Raw genomic sequence first — 6,080 nt, 5'->3', positions numbered from 1 at the left:
CATAAATATCCAGATGGTCCTTGGCAGAAAAAAAGACTTCCCACCCCTGATAGTGCCTCATTGCACCTCTCCCTCCTGCTCCTTCACTGAGGCCACGAGTCCACTCCTTTGCATCACTGTCACCCTCACCCCTCCTCCATGTCCTTTCTTTTTGTCCTCGCACCCTATGTTCATCTGACTGACACTTACCCAACATCTACGTGTGTACAATTCTGTCTGCATGCCTCTTTTCTTCTGCAACCTTACCTGATCATTACATGGAAGTGAAGGGAGAGTTTTGTCTTCACTGTACTCTAATCTTTCCTACAATAAAGCAAGACTCCATAAAAGCATCTCAGTAGATTTTCTTGCCTATGAATTAATGTCTCCCAAAGGTTTTCTCGCCTCTCTTACTAATTGAAATAAAGATTCATAATGGGGAATTTAAATGATCAGTAAGGAAAATACATCTAAGAAACACATTTAGGATTTGTCATTTGTTCAAATCAAAAGAGATTTTGGTAGCTAATGACTTTTTTTCTCTGGAAATCCTAAATGGGTTTTCTAGCTTGGCCTTCCGACTGTTGGCTTCTCTGATGTGCGTGTCCTCTGTTGGCTCAGCCATCACGCCTGGCATTTGCCAAGTCTTGTTCATTATCCCAGGGGCATGAGTCATTACAACATACAGAAGAAATGTTCCTGGCAGCATGCAAGTCTGATCCCTGCAAGTAACAACATCAGAGAGATAGGACTTTGGGAAGAAATCCAGGCCTATTTCTCATGTAAGCATCTAGGTTTCTTTTGTCTGGGGATCAGGCAACTCTGGAAGTTGGGGGAAAGGAGTGATGAGATAACATAAAAAGGATTACTAAGAAAATCCAAGCACATAGCAATATTCTTTCTTTAAAAAGCCAATAACAACTCTGGGCCAGTGCTGTGGCATAGCTGATTAAACCACAAACCTGCACACTTGCATCACATGTGGGTGCCAGTTCAATTCCCAGCTGCTCCATTTTGGATCCAGCACTCTGCAAACATGCCTGCAAAAGCAGCAGCAGATATCCCAACTGCTTCGGCCCCTGCACCCATGTGGGAGAACTGGAAGAAACTCCTGGCTCCTGACTTTGGCCTGGCCCAGCCCCAGCTGTAACTCTTTCAAATACATAAGTAAATCTTTCTTAAAAAGCCAACAACTCACATTTACTAAAACATGTGTATGTACTACACTTGATCTTAGCCAAAAGGCCGAGAAGCGATTAAAACATATATATGTTATCGTACACATATTGTACTGCTGAACAGCTGGTCTAGCTCCATGCTTCCCATTCGTCGGATCCATAGCATGCAAGGTTTCACAAGAACAACTCTTTTTTCCACACTCTTTACCTCCCAGCAGAGCTGTGCACAAATCAGAAAATAAACCCCACCTGACCCAAGTCAAGACAGCTGATTTGTAAAAATAGCTGCAAAATAGGTTGTGAGAAATGACAGACTTCCAGACTAGCATAAATAATAAACAGAACTGGTGGTCTAGGCACTCATTTCGGCACTTCCTCTTGTGTAACCTTGATTCACTTTCAAGACAACTTAATTTTCAAGACCTGAATAGTACTGTTATTCCCTTTTTGTAGGTGAAATGTCATAAGAAAAACCTAGACATAAATGTGGGTCTCCTGTGTCAATGGGTTCCGGCTCCTGCTCTGTGCTCCTCTTCTGGGATTTAGATTATGTGCCATTGGGTGGGTGGGCAAAAGCAGATTCTGTACAGCGGACTGTGCCCTACAAGAGTAGCTGATCCCTGCTTTCCTCTGTTGCTTCTCCATACCTGGCGACAGGGATAAACCCCACAATGAGGGTACACTTCAGCTGGGGAGGATTATCTCCTCTAGACACTAATGGATGGGAAATGTGTGTGTGTGTGTGTGTGTGTTCTGTCATTAAAATAACCCCGTTTTTCTAAGCTGCTAATAGGATTATTCAGAATGCTTAAAGTAAAATCCCAAAGCCTTTTATTGGTTTGCCAAAGAAACTAAGTCCTTTTAAAATTTATTTCTATGAACACTGATTCTGAGTCAGACAAAGAAATGGGCACTCATTTCTGAGCTGTCCCAGTCACTTAGCATCCAAGAATTTCCTGAGTCTGGTGAGCTTCACTACACTGAGTCTGCAGACATGGACTCTTCTCTTGGGCACTCCCTCTGTCTCTCACTGCCTACACTGCCCATCTCTTCCTCCTATCACTGCAAAAACACAGAAGGCATCAAGAGCTAGCTCAGCAAGCCCTCTTAAGGTACAGATATCCTCGGCACAGATGCAGACAGTCTTTTATTCTGCCATTGAGTGCTCAGCTTGGATAGGAAGAAACAGGAGTTGTCTGGAGGTTATTTTGTAAGTGCTCTCTTTAAGATAGCATTCATATCTCTTCAAGATAACATTCATTTTCCCCATCAATTGGATTTTAAAGATGTCTTCAAGGATGAAGACTGACTTTGTTCTCTCTTTTCCTGGATTATTTGTATCCTGCTCTCTGCAGTTCTCCATCACCAACACACCTCATGAAAATTGAGTATACAAGCAAACCCACATTTCACAGTACCAACTGATTAAGACACAAGTACCAGGGCTAGAGGTCAGTTGTGGTAGAGTGAGAGCTGCTTTTTGTCTGTGGTTGTGATATGAAGTTCAGCTGAACAATTTGGAGCATCTCTTTGAAAGGGAAGAATGCTCCAGCAGAGAAAAATTCAAGAGTGAGATCCACAGAGATGGTCAAATGCATGTTCCTGTAGGCTTGCAAGGTGTTCATAGATGTCATTTACAAAATGCAACTCAAGGCAGCTCTCCAGACAGGCGGCCAATTGCTCCTGCATGCTTCTTCTGCCTCTTCCTCTCTACTCACTTCTTTATTTTTCTCTATCCTCTTTCTCGCCTGTATTCCCTGTACCATGACAGCATAATATTATGGAGTATGGCTGAAATATCACCTCTCTTTGAATGCCCTCCTTGGCTGTTATCTGCACTGCCCACATGTCCTAGATGTCCTGCTGACAGTTACACAGCTGCTACACCCAAGATCAAGTTACTGTAACACTTGAAGTTTACCTCTACTTGCTTTCTGACCATAGTAGGTTCTTAATCATTTTCATAGTCTCCAATGACATGAACATGAAGTGGCACTACTGAGCACACACTGAGTGTTCAATATACATTTGATATATAAAAGAATCAATGAGTGATTGAGTGGAACAGGTTGGTAAGCCATATTTCCCTTCAGCCAAGTTCTATTCATACATTTTTACCTAAAAGCAAACTGCTGAAACCGGAGGACCCCAGCCTTCCATCTGATGGGTCTCAAGTTTTGTAAATAATGTTGGGGAATTACAGTGTAATATTAGACTTACATTCACTTTTAGGATAATATTTCCTCCTGAAACCTCGTGATATAACAAATACAAATGCAAAGCCTAGCATGATATAATTACATTCTACCTGGGTGAATGGTGAAGTCCTCTTGGACTGTGAGAGGCTTGGAAGAAGAATTGATATTATGATGGCAACTGCAATTAGCATAATACAGTCATTAAATTGGCAATGGATAAAAGCACTGCTCCACATTTCCCCAAAGCAATCAGTGTGCCCTGAAATGGGAGACAGGCAGTGCTACTAAGAGGAACTGAACACTCTGCCTCCTTTGATAGTCCCCTTGGGTTTGGAATTCAGCAGAATCTGTGTCTGGGGAGGACTCTGAGCATGTCAGCTATACACAGATACCTGCATTCTCAGAGTCAAGTGACACAAGAGCAAGAAGAGATGGAAGATGTCCTAAGAGGCATAAGGTGGAGGTAAAAATGCTAAATGGAGGAAATTTGAGAAATGGCTACTGAAAAAAAATTGCAGTCTCAAAAGTGTTGGATAGTGGGATTAAGATGTTAATGGGTGCCAACATTGTGGTGTAGCAAGCTCAACTTCTAGCTGCTCCACTTCTGATCCAGCTCCCTGCTAATGGCCTGAGAAAGCAGTAGATGTCCTAAGTGCTTGGGCCCCTGCACCCATATGGGAGACCTGGAAGAAGCTCCTGCCTCTTAGCTTCAACCTGGCCCATTCCTGGCCATTGAGGCCATTTGGACAGTGAACCAGCGGATGGAAGTTCATTCTTTTTCTCTCTCTCCCCGCCCCTCTCTCTCTCTTTTCCTCCTTTACTCTGCAATTCAAATAAATAAAACAAATCTTTTAAAAAAAATAAAACAGAAGCTAATGGTTTTTGAAAGCTAGTTTTCTGGAACAAAAAAATAATTGACAAGGGATTTCACCTGATATTGAGGAAACAGAAACAAACACTAGAAGTACTTCATCATCTGAACATCAAATTGTCAAATCTGCTTTCCCTCCCTTTTTCTTCTTCCTCTCTCTCATTACAATGGGTATAAAGTAGAATTTAAACAAAACAAAACTGGTATTTTTGATTCCCACTGTTACTTCATTCTCATCAACCAATGAACAATAAATTCACAATATCCTTTGCATTTGCCCCACATACTCCATTGCCATGGTCCTTACTGGTACCAGATCCGTCCCTCCTCCAAATCTGGATGGAATGCTTCTCATCCTCCATCATCCCAAAGCCTACCCTGACTACCCTATCTAACGCAGATCCCCTAAGTCATTAAATCTCTCCCCTTTTGTGCCCTTATTGGTTTTCATAGACTTTTCACAATTCACAATTGGTGTGTGTGTGTGTGTGTCTATGTGTGTGTGGTGTTTAACTTGTTCTTAGACCACCCATTAGAACATAAGCTCCCAAAGGGACAGGTATCATGTGGCACAGTTTCATTCATGGTGCTATCTCCAGACACCATTATTGTTTCTTGAGAGCAGTAGAATTTGGGTAAGTTAATTGAACTCCAGTAATTCAGATAAATTTAGAAATAACATGGGAAAATTATATAATTTTTAAAAAGTTCATTTCTGTGACTTTCAAGATATACAATATATTCCTGTGCAGACCAAAGGTATGGAGCAGATATGATTCACTCATTCATGGCTGGCAGCATCTGTCCCCATCTGCATCTGAGTAGTTAACACCAGGTTATTCGAAGTACTCAGCTCCCTTAAAGAGGCAGAATCAATCAGTGTTTGGATTTCATAGAAGTGGAGTGGGTAATAGGAGAACTTGACTATATTGTCTTGAATTATTCTCCAGTTCTCTCACATGTGAAACTCTTTTCAAACACATTGTATGATCTTCAATAGGGGAGAATTTTGCCCTGCATTTTCTCTTTATTAAAACTCTGAAAACTGGGAGCTTTCCTTTCAGCTGATTCTAAACAAAGAACACACCCTTCACGCTTGAGATAATGGTCTTGGGAGTGTTTGGTGCGGGAAGAATTGTGGGACCCCACTTCCATTGTCTCCCTCATTCCTTTGAATAATGTGTTAGAATCTCATATTATCTTTTTAATCTAGGTGAAAAATATATTTCTGTTGTGCCTGCCTGGTATTTCCTGTTGCTATTCAGAATGTAGTTGAAAAGCAAATGTGTTTTAACTTAATGTAAATAGTCTAAAATATTCATTCCAAGAGGGCAAGTGATAAGGTCTGCTTTGTTCATTGTTGACTTACACATCAGCACAGAGTACAACACCTACTGCAGTGCACAATCAGCCTTCTGTGACCACGGGTTCCACGTCCACAGATTCAAGCAACTGTGGATACAAAAGTTAAAAGAAATTATGTCAGGGCTGGTGTTGTGGCATGGTAGATTAAGCTTCTGCCTAAGTACTGGCATTCCATATGGGTATCTGCTGATGTTCCAGCTGTTCTTCTTCTGATCTAGCTCTCTGCTATGGTCTGGGAAGGCAGTAGAAGATGGCCCAAGTGCTCCTGCATCCACATGAGGGACCCAGAAGAAGGTCCTGGCTTCTGACTTCAGATTGGCCCAGCCCAAGCCTTCGCAACCTTTGGAGAGTGAACCAGTGGATGAAAGACCTTTCTCTCTGTCTCTCCCTCTTTCTATCTATAATTCTACCTTTCAAATAAATAAAATCTTTTAAAAAATGATGCCCTTAGTGAACATGAACAGACATTTTTGTCATTATTATTATTAC

The 6,080-nt window shown here is 41.6% G+C and overlaps 1 pseudogene; it reads right to left on the bottom strand.

Annotated features, from left to right (window-relative positions):
* Positions 1-1,067: 1,067 nt before the first annotated feature.
* On the bottom strand, positions 1,068-1,236 carry LOC127484933 (U2 spliceosomal RNA; annotated as a pseudogene).
* Between the last annotated feature and the right edge of the window lie 4,844 nt (positions 1,237-6,080).

This window comes from Oryctolagus cuniculus, chromosome 1, assembly GCF_051225735.1.
Source record: "Oryctolagus cuniculus isolate XC-2025 breed Fujian yellow rabbit chromosome 1, ASM5122573v1, whole genome shotgun sequence".
Classification (NCBI taxonomy): domain Eukaryota; kingdom Metazoa; phylum Chordata; class Mammalia; order Lagomorpha; family Leporidae; genus Oryctolagus; species Oryctolagus cuniculus.
This window is presented reverse-complemented; position numbering and strand designations above follow the sequence as displayed.